The 25,927-nt window shown below is 35.5% G+C and overlaps 1 protein-coding gene and 1 long non-coding RNA gene across 2 annotated transcripts in view; both read right to left on the bottom strand.

The window, feature by feature from the left end:
- The window catches only part of PRKN (parkin RBR E3 ubiquitin protein ligase), a 687,026-nt gene that overhangs the window by 582,326 nt on the left and 78,773 nt on the right, over window positions 1-25,927 (bottom strand). The gene's annotated exons all lie outside the window — the stretch shown is intronic.
- LOC120506843 overlaps window positions 20,978-25,927 on the bottom strand; it is a 61,611-nt gene continuing 56,661 nt past the window's right edge. Inside the window, exon 3 of the long non-coding RNA XR_005628615.1 lies at window positions 20,978-21,698. This is a non-coding gene — a long non-coding RNA (uncharacterized LOC120506843). The remainder of the gene's footprint in view (window positions 21,699-25,927) is intronic.

Genomic DNA, 25,927 nt, shown 5'->3' with positions numbered 1-25,927 from the left:
CCAATTATATGATTATAAATGATCCTTTAGGAAGTCTATCTGAACTCAGTGTGAAAACAAAACTTTTGTGCCCCAGCTCACAGCTTCACTCAAGTGGACCATAACTTCTATTAAAAGAAAAAACAAAGCAACAAAAACAAAGGAAAAAAAAAGCTGTGAAAATGTTACAAAATGAGATGATTTATCCAATTGAAGTTTGTGACGTGCTCACTTACGGATAACAGAAATTCAGTGCTGGCTCATACTGTTTTTCTGAAACTAGCCACAAATAGTTCTCTTGGTAAATTTATTAAATCTTTTGAAAATTATTTAACTGAAGTGTGTTATATAAATAAAAATCAGTCATTATCAAACCAGTGGTGATGTTTACTGAAAATAAATTAGCAAGGTTCTAGCTGGAAAGAAGTAGTCTGCCTCTATGCACTATTAAAATAAATTCCTCCTCTGCATTCCTCTGCCTTTCCCTCCAAAATATTTCTTCTTCCTCTGAAGTTCCTTCACAAATGCTTATAAGAAGATGTTAAAGATAGAAATTATTTCATGTTTATAAAGGCCTGACGTAAACGTTTCAAATTGATAGATATATAAACACATCTATTGACTATCCTCCAGGACTGAACCAAGTTAAACAGACAAATCTAAAGCAAGAGTTCAAATATTCTTTGTGTTTCTAGTGGTTGTGAGCCTGCACTTTCTTAGAGGGACAAGGTTATTTGAGTATTTCAGTACCTTTGTTGTTGCCCATCTCTTTTCTTTGCTAGAAATACTATGTTTCTGGTGAATATAGTGTCTCTTTTTCCTATAATTTTCTTGGTAAAAATTTTATTATACACCCTTGCAATCATATAAGAAGTTCTCTCATAAAATGAAAACTCTTAGAGAAAGCAACTGTCTTGGAGAAAGAATGAGCTCTACTTCAGCCTGTCAAAAAGCTCCCAAAATCACACCACAGCTCCCTCACAGACACCATCTTGATGACAGAAGAGAAGACCTAAAAGGAGAAGTGCAATTAGCTGAAAAGGGGGAGCAAACCAACCAGTGGGACCTTCCTCTTCAATGATTGCTTCACATCATCCTGCAGTTAGCACCCACCTGGGAAACTGGAATCTCAAACAACAGAAGAAGGCTACTCAATGTGCAAGTGGGTATATAACACCTGTGACCTGACTGCTAGGGATGAAAGCAATGAAACAGAGGGAAAAGTTAAGTTGTTCTTGAAGACATGGTAGCATTTTCTGAGATGAATTGGAGGACTTCTAGAAACTCCTATGGAAAGGATGGACTTCAAGTGAACCAAACAGGAAGCTGAGTCACTGGCAAGTATACCACAAGAAAGGTAAGTAACATAAACAAAGGGGAACAAAAAATGGTACTGCAGAGCCAAGTTCGGAATAACATTTTCCAGGGCACAGAGCAATAAAGCATCTTCAAGAAAAGAGATGGTAAAAAAGCTAATAACACTCAGGCCTTAAACAGCAATCTCACCAACTAAAGCTCAGTTGAAATTCCAATCAAAACATCTGAGAAGACCGAGATCAAAAATCAGTGTATTTCTACTTAGAAACCAAATAGATATGTAAATAAAATGGAATTCTCAGCTCTAATTGACAGTATTAACTGAACAGGCATGTCTGGCACAACTCAAAGGTGGTCAGCAAGAGATTTATGAACATGGGAATAACTTAGATTAAAATAGTCTGCCAGAAGAGCCTGTGAAAAATTGTTAATGAATGCTCAAGAAAATCTTGAAACTAATAAAGTTAATTGAATGAACATGCACCACAGAATTTCTACAGGTTGAAAGTTACTGGCTAAAAAGGAGGAATATAGATTAGCAATATAGATACAGATACTCTACCTGTCTTTTCAACTAACACAGCAACAGTGGCTGAATTTATAAAAAAAAGCCATTGAGATGTAAGAAGAATTTCTAAATTCTTCTTATTGAAGTGAATTCTTAAGAATTCACTAAATTTTCTGCTATCTTTAGTGACCTTCTCTATTCCTGAGTGTAACGGATTCCTCCTAGTTGAAATACAAACTGTGATCTTAACACTCTAAAATTAAACAAAGAAACATCTTTACTGTTAAAAAAATAACATAATAAGTCCAAAGAAATACAGGAAGGGAAAATTAAAGGAGGAGCTAAAGGGGTGAAGCACTCATATCAGTGAAGTGTTCAAAGACTCAAGCTCAGAGTAAATGTAAGCCAGCTCTCATGAAAACTTTAATCATACATTAGAGAGTCCAGAAAGTTACATGGCAAAATAAAAGGCTATTTAAATTAAATAAAAGATGAAGGGTTGTTCATATCATGGAAACATTAAAGGATGTACCCTCTTAAGCTATATATATTTGGGCTACAAATGCAGACCAACAGGATTTTGAGAAATAACTTGCAAAAGATAAAAAAATCAGTAAAACTTTTTTTTCAAATACATTTTCAGCAAGAAAACTGCTATAAACTCTGTGCTGTTATTGAATGATAAAAGCATAACAGAATCTCTCAGGAATTACTCAGCTATTACAGAGAAAACCTCCGATCTTAGGGTAATTTGCAGCTGTGTTCAGGAGCTTAAGTAGATCTATCTTTGCAAAAAGAAATGCAGGGACCTTATCAAATGGAAAATATGAATGAGAAAATACAAAGACAAAACCATAACCAGCAGCTCTTCTCCAAGACTTCTGAAAAAAATTAAATATATAATTGTAAGCCTACCAACTATTAGATGCAAGACACAATTTAGGTCAGGCTCAAGTCAAATGTGTCCCCAAGTTTGTACCAGCGGCAGTATGTGAAGGAAGACAAGAACACAAGGAAATTACAGGTCTCCTGGTAAAATGAATAAGCACCTATAGAGTTTTGGTGGAAGGAATTATTACAAAGATATCCCTCACTGATGGAAAGAATGATCATGACAAAAAAAATGCAATCTGGACAAAAACATGCATTTGGATTAAAAAAACTTTTCACTATGTCCCTTAAAATATATTTAAAGAAATTAAGTTTATTATAAAGAGACATGCTCCTGCATCGATTATTGACTGATTTAAAAACAAGAGGGAAGGGACAAAAATGAGCAATATGTTTTTGAAATACAGGAGATTACTAGTAGAATTCTGCAGTAGTTCATGCTGGACTCTGTTGTTCATGACAGTCATAAACGAGCAGGGAAAGACTTGAAAGGTAAAGAGACAAAATAATATATAACATAAAAACTTTCTAAATTTGACAGATATAAACTATAAATAGATTTAAAACTAAATTTACCAAAATCACAATATTGAGAGATTTTTTTGATATGATGATATTAAAGCCTTTTCTAAATTTGACAGATATAAACTATAAATAGATTTAAAACTAAATTTACCAAAATCACAATATTGAGAGATTTTTTGATATGATGATACAAAAGCCTGTAACAGACTGACAAACATAGGAATAAATGTGAACAATAAGCTCTAAATGCCCTCTATGCCTGAGGATAAAGATTATATGTGGAATCATCAAATTAATTGCAGTTTAAAAGGCAAATTAAAAGTAAGATTTATAAAAAAATAAAGGTATAAAGACTAGAACAAAAAACTTAAATTTGCTACTACTATTTGTATCATTATAGCATTCTTTCATAATTTGAGCAGCTGAACAAAACTTTTACCCCTCCATTCCATAAAGTACAACAAGAAAAGTCACTGAATATTGTGATGAGTACTCAGAGTTTTATTACCTGTTGAGGGAGAAACTAATCTGACTGTAACTTTTCACAAGATAAGAGAATAATTCAAAGATCCAGGGCTACCTTGCATCTCATGGAAGTAAATATGGGATTGATGTATTTAGGGAGAGAAAATTGGCAAAAGGATCATTTGGCACTTTTCTTGCTACCATCTTTTCCTTATTAGCTACGACTAGCTACCATTGGAAATAAAGTTCTGGTATAGATTGACCTTGGTGTGATTCAGAATAATCAACTCTGATTTTTATATTACTGCCTTTAGACTTAAAGTAGCTTAAATTTTAGTCACATTGAAAGTGGGGGAAAAAAAGGGAAAAATGTTGAGAAGTTGCCTAAAACCAGTGCAATTTGAGAGCATGCAAAAGCAGAGCAGGGAAAAATAGCAGACTTACTGACAAGTAGAAAATGGGAATTTGAAATTAGATGTGGATATGATAATCAAAAACACAAATAGAAGAAAGAGGCCCTGAGGGACTCTTGTATAACCAAAACTGGAAGTGAGAGATGGCAAGAGAAACAGAAGGATCTGAGTGCCTTAAAGCTAATTTGGGTTAATATGATCAACAAAATCAAAACCAGATAGAAAGCCAGAAAAATTACTTGGAGGTTCTGAGAAATTGTGAAGACCACTTTGAGAGTCCAGCTTTATATTTAGATCAGGAAGATGGAAAGAGTAAACATTGGACTGAACTGGATGCAGCTGGAATCGGAAAGCAGAAAATCAGACAGGTACTTAAGCAGATAACCAACCAAATGGGAAAGAGATGGAGAACTAATTCATGGATACTGAAAAAAGGATGTATAGAGTAAATGGAAACAAGAAAAAGACAAGGACAAATTTGTGAAGGAGAAAAGAAGAAATACAAAGTGGACTGTAAAGAATGACAGGTGAGTTATGGTTGGTCACACTGATAAATAATCACTTATCTAGAAAGCAACTGCCTTAGTTTTTGCTCAATAGTGCAATGTATCAAGCTGTGAGTAATTTCATGATGAATCATCTGCTGTATTAGGTAAATATTAAGAGAAATAAAGTATTACAAATAAATAACATAGATAATCAGCAATGAAGAGAAACAGTTAGTCAATAAGTACATATGCAATTAATCAATTATGGGATTAAATAATTATTTGGGAAATAAAAATATCAATAATTAATTATCTCTAATATGCAAAGAATATAGCCACTAAGAAAAAAAGCATGCTGAAAATATTAGTCTGGTCTTCGCTTTCACACATTCCTTATCCAGACATAGGGAAGTACATTCAACTGTAAACTTCCCTTCATTGTACTCTTCAGACAACTTTTTATCTTGTGTCTACGGTAGAATTTGTTCAATCCCCAACAATATCCAGGGCAGCTAAAGAAGAAACTTAACACTTGCCATCAGGGTCCCAGGCACCATCAAGCACATAGATTACTTTTGGAGACCTTTAAAGAGCAGAGGTGCATAAGCCATACAGTCTGTGCACTGCAGACTAGATATCTCCTAATATCATGGCATATGGCCCAATGTGCAGTAATGTTACTGAAATTTCCTTCCTGTGTCATCTGAGGTGCACCCATGGTAGGGATTGCAAATAGGGCACAGAACACAAGGAAGAGCATTCACTTCAGCAGCACTGCAGTGTCTGTAAAGATTTTGTGTCTGGTGATCCAAATGGGAGTACAAACAGCCAAGTTCTCCTACCCATGCCTAAATTAATCCAACCTACCTTATTTCTTAAGTGACCTTAAAACACTCATTCACAACAGCTTCGGTATTTGAATCTTCCCAAAGTTGCCAGACACTTGAACTGGATCTGCCTCAGTCTTACTTAGCAGCCTGGAAAAGTCCCATAACCTTTTCTTTCTTGTTTCATTTTGCATTAGGCTTTCTTGAATGAGGATGATCACAATGATGCCTGCATGGTTGGTGAGTATTTACCAACAGTCTTTGTAATGAATACTCTACCTTTCATTCTTGTTTCATTTTGCATTAGGCTTTCTTGAATGAGGATGATCAAAATCATGCCTGCATGGTTGGTATTTACCAACATTCTTTATAATGAATACTCTACCTCGGTCTCTTGATTATATTACCTGATATATTAATAAAAATAAAATCAAAACCATACAAGGAAACACAGAAGGCTAATGGGAATGACAGTACAGAATACAACATGTCAGTATGAAGCACCATCCAAAGAGTTTTATATCCCAGTAAGACTGGATCACCTCCAGTGTCTGGAAAACGAGAATGTGACAATATAAATCCAAGAACAAGTATTGCTAATAAATCTAACAAACCCAGGAAAACAGTGTATAACTGGAGCACAATAAGTGCTCTGTGCATATTTAGGAAACTGATAAAAGTGATCTTGGCAATTACAGGGTCATTAATCTTACCTTAATAGATGAAAGACTATAGAAGAAATTTTGAAGGAAAGTATCATTAAACCCATAAAGGTAAAGGAAAAATTAAATAAAAGGCAATTTAAGTATACAAAGTTGTAAAGCTGTGTGCCAAGCTAAATATGGGAGGTTTTTTTAAGGCTAGAAAATGAAGATTTAATTGGTCTAGAGTTCAGTAGAGCTAGCACATGGCAGTGAAAGTGTAGAACTTGTAATACCTTCTCTCTACAGTAATATCTTAAAATTAAAAAGGAAAAAAACAATGTGTTATGCTAGAATAATTTTGTTACTACAGTTCCATAAGTATTGCCTTTGGTATTAGTAATTCTTTTAATTCTTTGACTTTATGGATACTTAATTAAGTTGTACTTTGCACTGTTGGAAGGTATCATCAGTACCAGGATATAATTAAAGAGATGAATGATACAGAAATTTAAAACAAGAGAAGGGAGAAATGTACAGTATTTAAGGGATAGTGGATAATTTTGCTATAAACTGGTGGCTTATTATGCAGGCAATACCAGAATTCATGCAGTAATTAACCACAGAAAGGCAATGAGACTTTCCAAAGAGCAGGTTTCCCACATTTCTTACAGTTCTTCACTAATGATCAATATTCTTCTGAACATATGGACATCAGAAAAGGCCATCGTGTCCAGTGACACTTCTGTAAATGCCATATACATGTGCAATTCCAACTCAGCTTGTTTACAGGAATTACATTTATTCTATCAGCCACCACATCATGCTGAAACTCATCTTCAATTAAACAGCATCATTAACAACCCTTACATTATTTGACTGTCCTTCCAAATAACCCTCCTGCAAAGGTGGCACAAATTTTGCATTAAGTTTTATTTAAACCGATTCTGGTCAGATTAACCAATGTGAATGTAACACCCAAATCACCTTGCAGAACTGATGTACTAGAGCTATGCTACAAGTATACCTTCTCTCCCCACCAATGTCAATGTTTAAAGGTTTTACACACTGTGATTTTATCTCTCATCATCACTAAACAATACTCTAGTGTATAGCTTTATGGTGGAACTGAAAACACCTTTAATTCTTGCTATTCAATGAAATGTGTATCAATAATTAACTCATTAACATGCAAGTCATTGGCCTAGAAAGTCACACAGCTGAAGAACAATTCCCACCCTGGTAGCAGTACTCTAGCCCCAGGAGTAGGGAACACTACTAATGAGTGGATTGTGGTTTTGGCTGCTAACATGCTGCAGACCCCTAAAGACTATTTCTCCTGGAATTGTCTTTCCTTGAAATGAAGATTCTTAGCTTGAGGCTGAATTCCTTGCACATACATGAGCATGCAGACTAGCCAGCTCAAGGCTATACATTGTCTTCAAAATGATATCCTTAGACCTTGCAAACTCTGTATGTCTGTACTATCTTTGGAAGCGTTAGCTTAGAATTCAGTAATTTATTTTATCTGCAGTGGTTGCTGACATAACTTTTTAAAAAGCACTATTTCTAGAAAATTACTTCCTTCCACCTTTTACCACTCAGATTTTTAAATAAAATACCCCTAATGCTCTTAAAGAGAGATTAAGGATGTCAAAATCACCCTGATCCAATGGTTTGAAGCCAAGAAATCTTTTCATACTGTTAAAATACCAGAGGCATTGCACAAATGAGCATGAAAATGTTTAATCTAAATTGCTCTTAAATTCTGACTACTTAGCAAACTATTTTCAGCTTATAATGTAAACATTTAGTGACACACCAGTAGAAAAATATAGGTCAGATTTTTCTTTTAACTGGTTTTGTGAAGTTTATTTCTATTTTTTAAAAATGAAATAAATGATGCTGCAAAACTATGAGAACTATGACCACCTGCCCAGTCAGATTTTTGTTTCTCTTCACTTTAACTGTTTCTCTTTCATTAGACATATTTCTATTTAGAGAAAACAATTAACATTTATAATAGAATCTTTCTTAAAACAGTGGCTTGTGCTCATAAGTCAGGATTTATTCTTGTCATCACTACTACCTTCAGGAAAACGACTATTGGCTTTAAGAGACACAGGGTTTAAGAAGATTTTAGTAAAACTCCATTAATTTTGTTGCACAAATTAGGACTAGTCACGTTTGACATTAAAAAAACCACAAATGTAAAGAACTGTTGTTATCCAGGAGAATATGCAGTCTAATTATTCATTCACAACCTATGACAAGTCCTTACCTGCAAGGTAATGGAATTGTTTCCTTCCTAGATTTAAACTGCTACTTGCACAGAATTGTTGGGTGGGGAATTAAACTATTGATATCCTCACACTAATGAATTCCATATATCTGAATTCTTTATATTGAGATGAGCCATATATCTGCATCATGGAACACACTGGAACACAATGGGCATAGCTACATGACTTCAAGTCAGAAAAGTCAGATTAAAAAGTAGAGGCAACTGCCTGAGTGCAACTTCACAAAAAAAAAGAAAAACACAACAAATCACAGAATAAAAAATACCATCGATTAGAAGTGGAAGAAAATTTCCTAGATTGCAGAATTTTTGCTTTGATTTGAAATTAAATCATATAATGATTTTTTTTTTTCATCATGGAACACACTGGAACACAATGGCCATAGCTACATGACTTCAAGTCAGAAAAGTCAGATTAAAAAGTAGAGGCAACTGCCTAAGTGCAACTTCACAAAAAAAACCAAACAAATCACAGAATAAAAAATACCATGGATTAGAAGTGGAAGAAAATTTCCTAGATTGCAGAATTTTTGCTTTGATTTGAAATTGAATCATACAATGATTTTATTTTTTAATTTTAAGTGGCTTGCAGGATTTTCCCATAGTTTACTATTTTCCATATTTTCCCAAGTTTATTTGTTCACAGACAATGTCAGGTTAAACAAGCAAAAGAGGCAAAAAAGTCCTGATATTTGTTTTATGCCTAAATTTATTGAAAATGTATATCTAGTATTCTATTTTCATACATAAAGTTCATACTGTTTTACACAAGAGGGAAATTTTTCTTACCAGGAGATACCTACTTTCTATGAATTGTTTTACAATATAATTTCTGAAGCAAGGTTCAAGCATTGTTTTTTTTAAATTAAATGCACCATATGTTTAGAGTATAAAACTGGGAAAGTGATGTTTGAAAAACCAATACTACATATGTAGATTACTGTATCCACTGACCTACCAAATTATTTCTATATGACACTAAGAAACAAATTAATATTTAGCTTTATTCAGTTTTGCTACCTGTAGCAGAATCTCTGGTAATGAAATCAGCTGCTGCTGCTATTTTGCATTTTTATATATGCAAGACACACAAAATGACAGCCCTCTTCATATTAAGCATTTATATGCTTACCTGAAGACCAACAAAAATACCTAGCATTAGTGAAAATTTGGCATACAGAGAATCCAAAGAGTCTGTTGGATTCCTTGTTCTGGAACACGGTTAATTTAGAACAGGGATTAAGTGAATTCGAGAGACAGCATTGAGGAAGATTCTTTATTGCCCAAAATATTGAAAGACACAGAATTTAACCATAATGAACTAATTTTAGAAATATGCTTTTAGCAAAAGAAAAGGACATGTACTTATTTATATCTTACTGTCTACAGGTCAACAGACAATGTAGAAATATCTTTTAGCATGTTTGAATTATTAGGCTATATATTTTTATTATTAGCTTACATTAATGAGATATACATTTAGGCTAAAATATTTTCAACTTGCTAAATTCACAAAGAAGATTAAATGTCAAAACATACTGTCTTTAACACAAACTGAATCTTTCCAATTAAAAGTGCTGCTATCCTTCTTTGATTTTAATTTCATTACATACTTTCTGAGTAATGACTTCCATTACACAAAGGGACACTTTCCATTCAAACCCAGCTATAAATTTAGGTAGCTGAAGATTCAGATTTTATGAAATCACAGATTAATTGAAATGTTTCAGTAATAATTTGGAAGTTTGTTGGGTTTTTTTTTTTTGTGATTTTACTCTGTAATTGGTAGAGGTTTTGCTATTTTGTGAAAACCAATTTCTGTTTTCTCTTTCAGTGAGCAGGTAGTAAAAACATAACCACATTTATTGCAACAGAAAAATATGGGCCAACAAACAGAGGATCTCTACTCTTGCTGTGTTATATATAGGACTTATTGGACTGTCATTATGTAGGACTTGAAGCATTAGGAGGGAGAGACCACCTTTCTCCAACAAATGGACTCTTACTCTGCATACTATTCTCTTTGTGTCACTGTAATACAGGATATAAATAAAAGCAGTGAACCAGCTCTGCTTTCATACAGAAAAATGAAAGATGAATAAATATGAAGAGGACACCAGATATTTACTCCTAAATGTGTGTGTTAGTGTCCTAAATTGTAAATTAAAAGGCCTACTGCAGACACAGTAAAGACCACTGTATTTACAAATGGAGAATTTCAGATTTATATCTGCTATGGGGCTGAGCCTTTTTCTTTCTTGGCTTCTTTTAAGCTACATTTGGATGCATGAGTGCAATGTAAAAAAAAAAACCAAACAAAACCAACCAAAAAAAAAAAAAAAAAAAAGAGCAAGCAAATCACAGTAGTCATTCCTGAGCTAAAACTGCATGATTAAAGTTTTGAGAAAGCAGAAATAAGGATATTAGTATTTTATATACATGTTACTCTGGCTTTTTCAAGCATTTTCTCAATCCAATGAAAATCTGAAGTAATTGATTCTTAAAGTATAAGTCAATAACAGAAGACTTTTGTGAGATTACTTATAAAGATTTCTAGCTCACATTCCTGTAATCCAAGGTTATTGCTTGTATCACCATACTGACAGGTTTATCTTAATAAGAAGTGTTTTGTGCTAGAAGAATTTATGTTTTTATGCTCAATTACAGTTTTATGTTGGAGGTATTAAGCAGGCAATAAAAACAGCCTACCTTACATCTATTATTCATTTTTCACATCCATGGTCATGAAGGTATGATACCCTTGGAAATGTATTTCTCTTGTCCTTATTAAGCAAACAATTTATATTAATTTTGCTTATATCAAACCTTACCATTTTCAGATGGGAAAACAGTAGGTCATAAGTTACATAACCCTACAAGAATGGTACTTTCCCTTGATGCCATCAGTTACAACTGGATTCCCATGACATGACACACTGCATAAATTGAAAAGGAAATCGTCTCTGCCACAAAGGGTCCTAAAGTCAACAAAACATAAACCAGGAAAACTGATAGTCCAAGAATCTTCATGTGAGAGGGTCTCATTTGGAAAACAACATTTCTTTCTAAGCAAAATGAAGAGTATAGCATCCAGGCATAATATTTTGACTGCACATTTAAGAAATCATACAAAAACAATATTAAAAATTTGAAAGGTCCCAGGATCTGAAATTTTCTTTCCGCACCTCTGCCAGTGTAGTACTGTAAATGCTGTTAAATGCAGAATTATAATCTGAAACAAAGCTCAATAACCATAGTTCGCTGCAGGTTAAAAAAACAGCCTCCATAATTATGTTCATTACCATGACGGGTTAGTTAGAGACCAGTAAAAGCTCTAAATGTCCTTTGTGATGTCAATTAAGTTGTTACTAAGAAGAATGCCCAAGGAGAAATTTCAATTTAACTTTCACTTCTGCACAACACACTGAAATGCTCTAATGCAAAAACTCCATAGGCCCCTATCCTTTATTTCAAGTGGCAGACTGAATTAACTATTCCCTACCATTTTAACTTATTGGGCAAACATACAGGAGTCACAGGGAAGAGCCTACTACTGATCATTAGGTAGGCTTGGATTTTCCCATCTTTTAGGTTTTTTGTCCAAAGTATTCTTTAATAGGAAACACAGAATCTTTCAGCAATGTGGTGATACATGTGGTCACTGAGCCCTGACAAGACAGCACAATGAGACCTGAAGCCTGAAATAGGAACATTTAGAGAAATATTCATCCATTCATAACTCATCAGCAAATTATACTGCTTGGATTCCTCAAAGATGTAGCCAGTAACCAGGTTGGATTAAGGTAAGAGCAAAGAAAAATATACTTAGAAAAAGCTGTTTCTTTAAATGCTCACAATGGTACAGCCTCATGATTTTTCTAGGTTCTAATTAATCATGGGACATTCTCTCACAAGTAACTAACTATTGGGTACGTTCTCATGGCTACAATGACATCCTGGGAGGGAGAAACCACCTTCAGCAGTCAAAAAGACTAAAATCCAAAAGCTCATTAAATAAAGCATCTATCAGGCTGAAGATTTATTTAGTTATAAATGTACTCAAAAGCCACAAGTAGGTATTAATTAACAAACCCATTGTAGGAAACATTATATTCTGTAGCCAGGAGGCCCATCTTAAAATCTGGGAATGACATTATATGTCTTTAAATCCATATTTGCCAGTTCTAAATTTATATAGTCATTATTTGGCCACTGTATGGGGTCCGCCCCCACTGCCCTGACTTATTTCTGTAAAACAAGTTTGCCAGTTCTAAATTTATATAGTCATTATTTGGCCACTGTATGGGGTGTCCCCCCGCCACTGCCCTGACTTATTTCTGTAAAATAACGCACAGTTTTGCACCAGTATTTCTAGGAAATAGCATGGAGGAATCTGAGCAGTTTATGGGACCTGATAACAGTAAGGAATGTGAGAAGAGTTTGTGCGTACACAGGAGGGTGGGTGAACAGATTTTCCAAAACTGCCCCTGCTGATAGGGTGTTTGCCCCAAATATGATAACAAAGAAATTAAGAGTCATGGTCTGCTTAACCAGTCTGTGACCACCAGCTGGGTTAAATAATAGCAAGAATAAAAGTGAGTTTGAAAGGAAGTATTTCAAAAAGGGTAAAAATCTCTGCCTAGGTGGAGACCAGCACCTGTCACACAGGGTTTGATATTGCCAGAAGCTGCTCCACTGGCACTGCCACCCCACTGCCCAAGGCTGCCTGTCCCTCCCTACAGCGAGGCAGGGGACAGCCCAGGCACAGCACGCTGGTCCCTCAGCAGGACCTTGGTCAGTGGATCATGTGCAGCAGTGCAGGCAGGTGAGGAGGAGTGTGGGAAAGGTGTAAATATGGGAATTGCCCTGCTTGTAACCCACCCTGTGTGTCCCCGTGAGCAAGGTGCATCCAGCTGGGTGAGGCATTTGTGTGTGTGGTGAGACGAGAACTTCCCGGGGAAGAGTACAAAATGGTGTTCAGCAAATTCTAAGAATATGTTTACAGTCTCTAGGTGTCTCATGTTGTGGTTTATCTGTTGTGTTGCTGACTTTGATTCTGTAAGTGTAGTTCACTGATTGCCAGTTAATTACATCTTGTTAATAAATCAATAAATCTCTTCGATCCCTACCCGATTTTGGGAAAAAAAAAAAAAATTGCAGCTGTTCCTTGCTGTGAGGCTATTCCATTTTGCTGTAATTCCTATGAAAGCAAACATAATCTGTTCTAAGAAAGCCGAGTGCCTGCCTTTCTTACTAAATCATAACTCACTTCTGAAATGGACGTGAGCATCAGGGCCAGACGGTGTAATGCATCACTATCTACACGGTGGTAGATCACAGAGAAATGGGGAGAGGTATTGTGGGAAATTTTCTGAAGGTGAAAAAACAATCCTCTCTAGCCTGTATGCCTGAAGTTAGAAATAAATCATTTTCTGTGCCCAGCAACAATGCATTCTGTGGAAAATACTGCCTAGGGAACAGCCAGGGTCACTGCCAGCTTTGCTTAGCTACACAGGTGGTGTTCAGGAAAATTTCATCTGGGCCATGCTGATCACTTCACTTAAATCAGCCTTCAAAGTTGCTAGTCATAGAGGAAACATTGCAAAGAACTTTATGTAACTTTGAATGCACTTTCCTGATCTGAAACACTATTTTTCTCTATATTACTGTTCTTCTGAATACACACTATTTAGGACAGGTATTGATTACAGACAGTGTGTGTAAAGTGTGAATTCATTGTATGTGAACTATTTAGAATAGAAAATAAATTACCAGAATATTCAATCTGTAATTATCTATGATTTTAGCATATTTGTGTGCCACTAATATAATTAAAATTCCTACAAACTGTATTGAGAATAATGTACTTAATGGGACAACTTGTATGCCTGGGATTTGATCTCTCAAATTTGGAAAGAAAAAGATTTGAATTTTAAATCCTTTGTTATAATAATTGGGGTTTAAAAAATACAGGACAAAATAGCACATATGACATTTAAAAATCCATAATGCCTCACTTCACCCCCTGCACAAAGCTAAAGGGGCTGTAAAAAAAAACCTTTGTCTCCCCCCAAAAATTACAAGGGCTATATAATATTTCGTGTGCAGTTTATTTTCTTTAATCTTTCAACATTTTCTAAGAAGTTGGGGAAAAAGTATTTAAATAAAAATTCCAACCCATTTCAAGAGGCTAAAAATGAGTAAATGCCTGTAATGCACTACCATACTGCTAAGTGTTCCCTCATGAGGCTCACATAACCATCCTCAGGACAGATTCATTTCCTAAAGTACTACTTTGAGAGTTCACACATCAACCCATAAAACCCCCCATGTTTCAGGCTTTGAGAAACACATTAATATTATCAGCATTAAACTGTTTTGCATCATGCAGGACCACTACCAAAGCTCACAGTCTCTGGTGCAGCTGTATGAATATTTATGCTCTCAGATACAACAGCTGCCAGAGCTCAGTAAGGTTTGGACAGGCAAAAAAGAGAGTTCCCCATCCACACCCATAATCTTTTCTGACTCTGTCCCACACTTTCTATAAAAGCAGTTTCAACAGATGCAAACATGGCAAAATTTTCGTCTCATATTTGTACTGATGTTCTTTGTCCAGGAGTCTTAGGTGTTAAGGCATTCCATTTTGGAAGCAGGAAGAAATTAGGATTCTAAAAGCTAATCTCCATCCTTGTTAATATTATTCCTAAAGACTCAGAGAGGGAAATGCCACTCTGCAAAAGACAATCCTTGAAGTTCCACAATGGAAAATAGACAGGATGACTTCCATCATATACTAGGCATAGAAACTAAGTGTTCATACAGTATCCATCACTGCAAGACCTTACCCCTCCTTCCTCCCATACAGAGTTTAGGCAGAAACTAGTAGATTTTAAAACTGCAGGTATTTAGAGATGGAAGATATTCTAGATATATCATTCAGTCTGGAAGTGAACTGTTTCTGAAAAAAGACACAAACTATAAAAAAACAAACCATTATGATGTCTTTAGGCTTCCCCACCTGTTTGAATGCAAAGTGCTGCACTATGTGCTAAACACCAAACCGTGACAGTATGACAGATGTGTCAGGGCCAGGGTGTGCTCCCCACATCCTGCGGTGAGGGCTCTCCGTTCACAAGGCCAGACCTCTGGTAAGAGAGCAGGGTTTCAGAAGGCTCTGCTGCCTTGGAGAACCTCACAAAAAATCTAGAAGCTGCTTCAGGAGCAGAAACTCCTCTGAGCAGTTAGGCAACCTCAGTAGAGGCTCTACACTTCTGAAGATGCTTTTGAGCTGAGGCTCACAGTCCCAGCCCCTGCCTAAGCTGTGCTTCTGCACCCCAACTCTGACCCAGCCACTGATATTCCTGTTTGACCCTGAACGCTCCTCATTGCTGTGGACTTCCCTGGTGATGTGGTCTGCTGGTTCAGCCCTGGCTGCTGTCACCCTTCCCTTGCCAGCGAGGCCACGGCTTCTGCTCCTGCTGCTCCCTGACAAGATGGACACAGAGCAAGTTAATTAGATTGGGATTTTCAGGGGACTCAGGCAGAGAATATATACCAGTTCATGAGTTCCAACAATGTTTGAGAAGAAAAACAGTTACAAAAGCACTTTCTGGAGCTCCCAAGGAGCAGCCCATCTCAAAGATGAGAAGAACAGAACTGAATCTGGATGACCCAGCAACTCAGCCAGCATCTTAATTTGTAAACCAACAATTTTAGCTGTATATTTTGTGGGGGGTGAAAGCAACTCTAGGTAAACTAACTGAGGCAGTGAGCTCTTGACCAGGAAAACTGGAAAAGTTCGATGATAGCAGATTGTTGCTTTTTTAAGCAGAAAAAGGATTAGGTCTCTGTACCAACAAACAAGACTGTGACAGCCTGCCTCTGAGCAATCCTTTTCCTTGCCTCTCAGAGAAGACATGCTTTGCAGCTGAGAGTGCACACGGAGAGCACGGCCCTTGAGCCTCACCCCCGGAAAGCCCAGCACAGAGTCTGCCAGTTTGTGAAAGGCTGTTGCAAAGAGACAGGACTAATCAGTTGTCCATATCCATGGGGTATAAAACAAGGTGTAAAGGAGCTTAGTTGAAACAAGACTCAGGTTAGACATCAGGGAAAACTAACAGAAATGGCAAGGGCAGAGGAGCTCTGCTTGAACAGATGATCTCAGGTGATTGTGGAATCCCAACTGAGAGATCAAAGAAACATCAATGAAGAAACACATTTGTAGAGTTAACTGAAGAGAGACAGCGCAGGGGAAAGGAAATTAGATGACACGTTGAAGTCTCTTTCAGTCTGTTTTTTATGATTCATGATCTCTTGATTCTTACTTTGGAGCTGATAATACTTATGTGATGAGCAATCATCCTGTCTGAATTTTCTTTGGGGGAAAAAAAAAAAAGAGTCCTGGTAATCGAAACCTGCTGATAGTGCATCCAGCTGACGAGTTTTTTATTCGAATATTCATAAAAAGATTCATATTCATGTGCAACAGAAATTCATATAGTGCTCTCTGACATAAATACATTCAAATGAATACCAAAGAGGAAAATAAAATACTCCACTCCCTTCCTAGAACTCAGAGAAAGTGGTCAGTAATTAAACCAAAAGAGGTGACAGAAGGGGAGAAAATCCTTCCAAGAGATACATCTACAGAAAATTATGACATAGCAATTAAGAGAATATTAGACCATCCATTACTGATAAACTGTAAAATTTCTGGTCCAGCCTTCCAACCACAATGAAGGATTGGCTGTTGGCTACATAGAAGTGTGACAGTGAAATGAAAACACTTACAATTTGTTTTGAAAGACTAGAGTTTAACAATTATTTTTAACATCAGAATTACTAAATACAGTTTTAACTCTCTAAAGTGCATAAATAATACATTATTTTCCTAGTTCACCAGCTAAAACTCAGGGTATACATAAGGTACATAGAACAAATGCAGATGTTACACACAGAAGAATTCAGTTCTACCTCAGGATTATGTAAAAAAAGTTGTACATCAGAATGAGAAACACTATCATAAGATGAGAGAAAAGGGACAAGATCAAAGAGAGTACATATGAAGTTTTCCTTCATCCTATATCTATCCCAGTATCAAAACTGATATCAAAACTGGTATCAAAACACTCTGTCACACACTGAGCACCATCACAAGGCATGAGCTGCACCATCAGCCACATCACTGTTTTCTTGGCTTAGATGAAGATCTAGTGAATGATTGTATACAGTTATCTATACTTAACTGCTATTTTAAATATTGCAGGAGAACTGGAGTTCCTTTGTTCTTTGAGACACAAAGAAATGAGTCTTACAGTCAAAAAAGGTGTCAGGATTATTGATGCTGTACAACGCTGAAGATGGCAAACATTCTGTGGGTATAAATACACCTGTCAATAGTGAGCTACTGGGCATGCAAGGATACATAAAACTAGGCCCTAGCTGGCACTTCTTGCCTTTCACAGCCAGCTACAACCTGGCTCTCCGATATTTGCTATTGTCAGCCTTCTGGTTTTGGCAGTTCTGGCTTTAAATTTTGAATCCCATAAATCAGCTTCATGGGCTGAAGTAGCTTGTGTAAAAACTTCCCCACTTCACATATTCTACTGAATTTGGGACATGTAGTTATTTTATTTGATAATTGTGATAAGTCACCAAAATAATATGTCCTCTAATAGAGTAAAACACATAGTCAAGAAGTTAAAAAAAATAAAATAAATAATTTTTTTAAAAATCAAAGCTAAACATAAATATGCACAACTTGATCTATCTAAAAATCAAGAAAAGCATATCCTACTCAGAACTTTGAAGGTGCAATTGCTTTGTCTCTGGAAATTGTTTTTCCTCAAACCAACCATAAATTCCCGACCTACAGACATATTCTTCCATACAAAGTTACTGTATTCTTACCGTCTCAAACAGATGCAATATTCCAAGAGAAATCTGTTTAGTGAAATAGCTGATGAATCAAGTCAGTATTTCACAGTAAACAGATCCAGAAATATTCTTCAGATTTTGTCAAGTAACATATTGGCCATGTCCTAAATCGTGGAGATACATTCCCCTATCAGTATTACCAGTGGATTACCACTACAGCACTGCAGCAGCACAGTGAAGATGTACTATTCTAAAATAAGTACAGGTAGCTCCAAATCTGTCAGAAAAGAAGGAAATATGTGTCCTAGGAATATCATATATCTTCCTGTCTGAAAAAGTCTTTGCTTCTATTACAGTGCCCTTGGCCACGTAAGATGGTTTCCAGAAGCAGGTAACACAAAAGGACGAGACTGAGCCCTGTGTGAGAGCTGCAGGAGCTCCTCCACTGTCCACATGCCCTCAGAGGTGTGCTGGCCTTGCCTGAACTCGGCTGTAACTGTGGATGTGTGGAGCACCTCACTTGTTCCCTCCTCACTTGCCCTTTCAACTCCATCTCGACCCTTTTTTCCCCACTATTTTTTATTTCAGTAGCAGTGAGGGGCAAAAGGGAGCACGTGTGTGTGCTAAGCTCTCTAGCTCTTTGAAAAGTGAAGGGTTTAGTTAATGGCACAGGGTACACGTTGAACATGACTCGTCACTCCCACCTCCCCTCACTCTGTCCAGATGGCACAAAGCACCAGGATTATGGACCCAACTTCTAGGACAGAAGTCTCCCCATCTGCTTCTCTGGTTATTTAAAAAGGCTGCACAGACGAACTACATTAAACTAAGAAACTACCAGCTCAGCTGCTAGGTTGTAGAGGCAAGCTTGAGTGAAAACAAGGAAAATGCCTGATCTTTACTGTAGAACACATATGGCAGCCTCTTCTTAGAAGTGGTTTTTGTCATGTGAGAAGTCGTGCGTTTCAGGCATTTGTAGACACCCATTCAATTCCTCTTCCCCCCCCCGCCCCCTTTAATTTAATCCATTTGTGGAGCTGTTCAGACAATCAGGACAAGTGATATAGGTGCTTGTTTATACAGTGTTTTGACAGCTACAACTTCAAAACCTACTGGATCATAGGAAAAATCAAGGCGGAGGTTATTTAAAATAAAAAATTGCTGGAAGCATATTTCTGTATATTTTTCAGGAGTATACAGTCTCTATAAAAGCACAAATTTTGCATTCTTAGTAAGGTCAGAAGACTTGTGATTTCTTTTTTTTAACATACCTAAAAGATTTTAGGAAAAAATATATTTAAAGTAAAAATAAATACATATTCTTTTTACCTGCTATTAGCTATTTTAAGAATTGGAATGTAAATAACATGCTTGTTTTGCAGTATTACATTAACTTCCTGATAAAGGACATTTGGTTTGAGGGAGACAGAAATGCTCTACTGTAGACAGACTCTTCATAGCCTCTCTTAAAATAAGAAAGAAGACTGTATGGTCAATAGCAATTCCCAAACATTCAAGCTAAGTAATATTTTCCTGCCAAAAGAATGTATCAAATGCATTGCCATGCCTCTATACTACATTATGAAGGATATTTTAGAAGATCCTCTGATCCTGATATTCTGGTAATAAGCATATGCTGCTCATTCAGTGATCCTGTCTATGAAACCAGCATTTTAATACTGGTTAAAGTTAAGTCAATGTGCTTTAGGTTTCCTATCCTAAATAACTCTGTCATCGATACCAAAGGACATTTTTGTCTCTACTGTCAATTACTCTTAATTGTAGTTTTCAATTACACTCTCAATTTTTCCTGAGTATAAGAAACCAAAACACTTAAGTTAGCCTGCTAAAAAAAGTATATTTCCTTTATTCGGGTTTTACATTGAAAGCTGAATTTGATTAAAGGATTTTGATTCTTTGTGCAAAGCATCTTGAAATAGGTATATTTTTTTCCTGTATATTTCTAGATTTTGGTTCATTTCTATATTTGTTTGATTGGTTGTTTTTTGGTTTTGTTTTCTTTGTTTGTGGCTCTTGGTGGGTGTTCTTTGTTTGCTGGTTTTGTTTGGTGTTTTGGGCTTTTTAAAATAGATGCATAGATGCCTTTTGTAGTTTGTTTTCCTTTACAGGTTATGACATCAGATAGAAATCCAAAGAAAAAAAATATTACCTGCTATAATAATTCACAATGGAAAACATACTTGATGTGATACAAGAGGAATAGCTCTTGCTAAAAAGTTTCTGAGATTTTTTTTAAATTTTTACTATAAATTATGTGCTTCTTCCAGGCAAAGAAGAACATACAATAGTCTGTAACATAATAATTTTTTTCCACAGTACAGTAAATATAATAATTTACACAGAAGGCACTCAAAAACCTCACATCAGGATGCTCTCAGATCTCATCTAAGCTGAATGCCTGAAAAGCAACCTTGCAACTGTAGAAATGCTATTTTCCTAGAGTAATACAGTTTTTCAGATTACATACTAAGGATTTGATAAACGATTGCAAACCTTGAACTAATTAAAAAATAAATTTCTCTTATTTTTTTTCCTTAAAAGGAAAAAAAACCCCAAAACCTGAGAACTAGATGCTAATACTTTCATTCAAAACTTTACAGAAATTTGAGTAAATCTGAAAATATCAGCTTAATGTTTGCACATTGAGAGAGTAATTAGTTAATAGCTTTTCTTTTTTGAGAAAGATCAAGTTTTTATCCATGGCTGCCAATTACGGACGATACTACAAAAAACACTGTGGAGATGCTTACCACCAATACTCCAAGTACCCCGGCATCTTTACATAAGAAATTACACATTAAGAGTAACTTTTTATTGGTAGTTCTTTTACTGTATTTCTTTTTTGTAATATAAAACAACCATACAAACTAATTGCAGAAGATTTGGAAGCAAAGATTTCACCAAAGGTGAAAGAGGACCTAGGAACTTCCAGCAGCACTCACTGCTACTATGGAAGCAGTGCCTGCCTTTATGATACTATGGCTGTCCAGCTGACATTTGCCTGACCAAACATATTGTATCTGTCCTGGGTAATGACCCAAAACTTGAAAAAGATAAGGTAATATTTTTCAAAATGAGTACCAAGTAATATTTTCAAGATCGTACTGTTTCAGTATACAAAGAAGCTGCATTTACTAGAAAAATCCAACAAGTAGGAAATGCACCATCCCAATTTCTTAGCAATACCATCATTGTGAATGTCTCTCACTTTGCTCCCCCTACCCTTTCACATAGTCCAGCTTTTTATAGCAATTCTTTATTCCATGGAGGGACATCATATTATCTGCTCAGGTGTTCAAAATTCCCATGGCAATCTGCCTGGGTGTCCAGGGTACCCCTGAGATGGATCATGCCCCACAGCAGATGCATCCAACAGAACCCAGTACCAGCAGGGCAGTGAGTATTGAAGGGAGAACTGTTAGAGGGTGATCAGTCTGCAAGTCTGCAACATAAAGAAACTTAAAAAATTGTTGGGCCCAGTCTTCATTGATAAATATGATGTAAATTTAAAGCTAAATTTAAATGTGGCATTTAAGTTGAAAATTATAGCTCTGATGGAAAACTAGCTTTAAGGCACTGTGACAAAAAATCCAGTAAAGTCAGTAGTGCTCTCTGACTCCAATAAATTCAGAAAGCTTTTTAAAAAATTATTTGAATGATGGGATTTGTTTCCTATCTTACTCTGACCAAGCCCAAATCTTTCACATCCAGAAAAAAAAAAAAAAAGTACGCATTTTAGTGATGCACTGTTTTCTGGAACGTATTAATTTCTACTACTGAAATTACTTATGTTTGTTTTAAACAATGTGGATACTGATAAGATGGTTTCAGATACAATCCTGTAACACTTGTTTTGTCTGTGTTTAATTTTTTTGCAGTACTAATTCCCAAACTATGCTGACAAGGTCCACTGTGAGCTTCTAGAAGATCTTTGTACATTAAGTGACTCCACTTAGCATAATGTTGTTGGCAGTGGGGACTTTGTTGTTTATTGACAGCAGATTATTCACTACAAAAATAATTATTTCTTTGAACATAATTGAAAACAGTATACAAGCTATCTAAATAGTTTGTCCTCTCCTAGGCAAATTAAAAATGGGTGGGTGCAACTTGAACAGAGCACAGTATTTAATTTACCACTACTTAATAATACATGGGCTGTAAAGCCCATTTCCCTCAGTTTGTTAGATGGTATAACACACACACAGCTTCCTCTCAATGCAAACTTAACAGATGTTTTCCAGCTTTAGGGTTTTTTTCCTAAGAATCACTTTCAAGGTTTGCACTCTTTCAGCAGAATTGATGAAAATATGATTGCTTTTCATGACTCCTCCTCTGCTGCTGGGTAGGCACATTAAAAAGACATAGCTGTCTATCTCAATGTACCCATGCCATAGTAAAATGTGTGTTATTTACTGATAAAAACCACATGACAGCAGTTTAAAAACAGGATTTATTCTGTCAGTCAAATTAGGGAGGCAGAATATCCTCTATGCCAAGTGATTACTGTCTGGGTCTAAGTGTGGCAAACTGCCAGATCAATTATAATGGTAGAGAAGAGGAAATATGAAGACAGATTGGCTCAATTCTAAGCAGAAGCATCACTAAAAAAAGAAACCCAGGGACACTTTAATGCAACATCCAATTACTTAAAAGCGCATCTTCAGCCTACAGTGCAGTTTTTGTTTATATGGTTTCTTTCTACATAGAGTATTAAAAGGGAAATCAGCATAGAGTTGGACAAATCAGGTGTAAATAAAAACCACACGGATATAACCTGCACCTTGATGCTTCTGAGATGTAAATTTCTGAATGTCATTTTTTACAACAAAAGCCTAGAAATACCATGGGAAAATAGAAGATATCCAATAACATTTCAGATGTAATCCTGTTAAAACAGTGTTACTTACCCCTTCGATCTGTAATTGATTTCAAAGGGAAAGAAAATGGCTAGATTACTTTTCATACCCAAGTTTCTCCTCTACTATTCATTATTTTATGGATAATTTACCTTTCCCAATACTGCAGGAAAAAGGATGATAGTAGAGCTGTTCAGACTAAAGACACCTAAAACTGATCTATGATGTTAGCTCCCTTATTAAAAGAGGAAATTAGAAAAAGGCAGATAAACGTGTTTTGTCTTTTCTTACTATTATTATTATTAATAGTGGAATTCATCTTCTCAGTTGCACATCCTTATTTTAGGTTCTTACAGCTGATGTGGGGAACACGCATGGGGAATATGAGTTTCCAAGAAAAGACCAAGAATTTAGTATTCTAGAGGACAAATTCATCAGCTTTGTATGGTATGGTTTGATCAGTCTTTAGATGAAACCTGAAAGAAATTGATTCTGATAAAAGTTGCTAAGGTTAATGTTTCCACAAGTGGTGCAAATTAGTGTTTGATCATTATTTCATAGCAAAATGACATTGTTTTGAATGACACACATCTAAAAACCTGCAGCCCTCAGCATCATAAAAATTATGGGGCAAAATTAAAAATCAGTAACCAGAAATAGATAAAATACAGTAATATGAAATAATGAGGAAACTTTCAGGATTTCATCAGGGGATAATTACGTGATGTTGTTTATACATGAAAAAACTAGATCTCTCTATTACAAAACTTTGGAATGCATTAAAATTCAGAGACATGCAGAAATGTTAAACCATGTTCAAGATATTTGCACCAAAGCAAGAAGAAAACCAGACCTATTATCTGAAGCCTGCTGCATGAGGACTATTAAAAAGATGCACAATATATTAGGGCTCAAAGATATTCTTGCTAGACTTTGAAGAAGGTTTATGAAAAAACAAGGAATGAAACAAGTATTTCACTGAGACTCAGAAACTGTAAGGCAAAAAAAAAATATAATAATATGAGAACCTTAATGTTTTTTGAATCATTAGGAAGAATTCTTCATCTGTAACAGAAGAGAGATTTAAAATGAGAATTATTGCTAGAAGAATTTGAAAATAAGCACAGGAGAATCTAATGCTAAGCACTTTCAGTTTGTACTCCATCTGCCATTTTTTAACACACTAATATGAAAATGTATTTATAGCCCATAAATCTATCTTATGAATACAAAGTATTCCAGAGAAAACTACAATTTTATACAATTTATAAAACTGTTTAACTGATGGCTTTAACTCAGGAATCATCATACCCCAAAGTACTCATTTTTTTGGAGTCCGTTTAGTATAACATAAGAAACTGGAGGCAAAATACCATTCAGTTAACTGCATCTCTGAGTAACTGTTCAGTTTCAATCCAGCCTGTCAATGTGTGGAAATTGTATTTCCATCTTGAACGTGTAAGCAGGTGAATACAACTCCCTCTATTTCCACTTTATAAATGTAGTGCATGAAACAAGAAAGATCAATGCTGGAAGATTATAATTTTTTCTGGTGTCATTCCTTTCAAAAGGATACTGAAAAAAGATGAGGAGAATGAGCTGTGTGAATGACTAAAAATTAGAAGTAAACTTCATTATAATTAGACAACAAAACTGCAATCTGTGGTGTTTTGGTATTTTTAACCACAAAGAGATTAAAATTGATGCAATTGCCAATAAATAGAGACTAGAATATAACTATATCTATATATGAACCTTAATGTTTTTTGAATCATTAGGAAGAATTCTTCATCTGTAACAGAAGAGAGATTTAAAATGAGAATTATTGCTAGAAGAATTTGAAAATAAGCACAGGAGAATCTAATGCTAAGCACTTTCAGTTTGTACTCCATCTGCCATTTTTTAACACACTAATATGAAAATGTATTTATAGCCCATAAATCTATCTTATGAATACAAAGTATTCCAGAGAAAACTACAATTTTATACAATTTATAAAACTGTTTAACTGATGGCTTTAACTCAGGAATCATCATACCCCAAAGTACTCATTTTTTTGGAGTCCGTTTAGTATAACATAAGAAACTGGAGGCAAAATACCATTCAGTTAACTGCATCTCTGAGTAACTGTTCAGTTTCAATCCAGCCTGTCAATGTGTGGAAATTGTATTTCCATCTTGAACGTGTAAGCAGGTGAATACAACTCCCTCTATTTCCACTTTATAAATGTAGTGCATGAAACAAGAAAGATCAATGCTGGAAGATTATAATTTTTTCTGGTGTCATTCCTTTCAAAAGGATACTGAAAAAAGATGAGGAGAATGAGCTGTGTGAATGACTAAAAATTAGAAGTAAACTCCATTATAATTAGACAACAAAACTGCAATCTGTGGTGTTTTGGTATTTTTAACCACAAAGAGATTAAAATTGATGCAATTGCCAATAAATAAAGACTAGAACTAAATATATATATAACTATATATATAAAAATATATATATAAATATATATATATGTAAGTATTTTTCTGCAGAGGATAAATACCCAGGTACAGAAGGGATACTTCATGATTTGAAGCTCTTTAGGGGTAACCAAACATCTTTCTTGAAGAGATTCTATAGTCCAGAAAGAAGCTTTGGTCATAAATCAGAAACTGGTAAGCAAGATTCTTTGACCTCTGATCAAACCTGATGATCACTAAAGGTCCTATGCTGGTGTAACACTGTATGCATTTTAAATGGTTCTCCACATTACCATTTACTCTTTCTAATATATCTCAGGACACAGAGCGATGATTCTTCCCTCATGACTGCC

Source organism: Passer montanus, unplaced genomic scaffold, assembly GCF_014805655.1.
Source record: "Passer montanus isolate IOZ18808 unplaced genomic scaffold, ASM1480565v1 scaffold40, whole genome shotgun sequence".
In the NCBI taxonomy this organism is placed as follows: domain Eukaryota; kingdom Metazoa; phylum Chordata; class Aves; order Passeriformes; family Passeridae; genus Passer; species Passer montanus.
The sequence above is the reverse complement of the archived record's forward strand: the minus strand, read 5'-3'. Positions and strand labels throughout refer to the sequence as shown.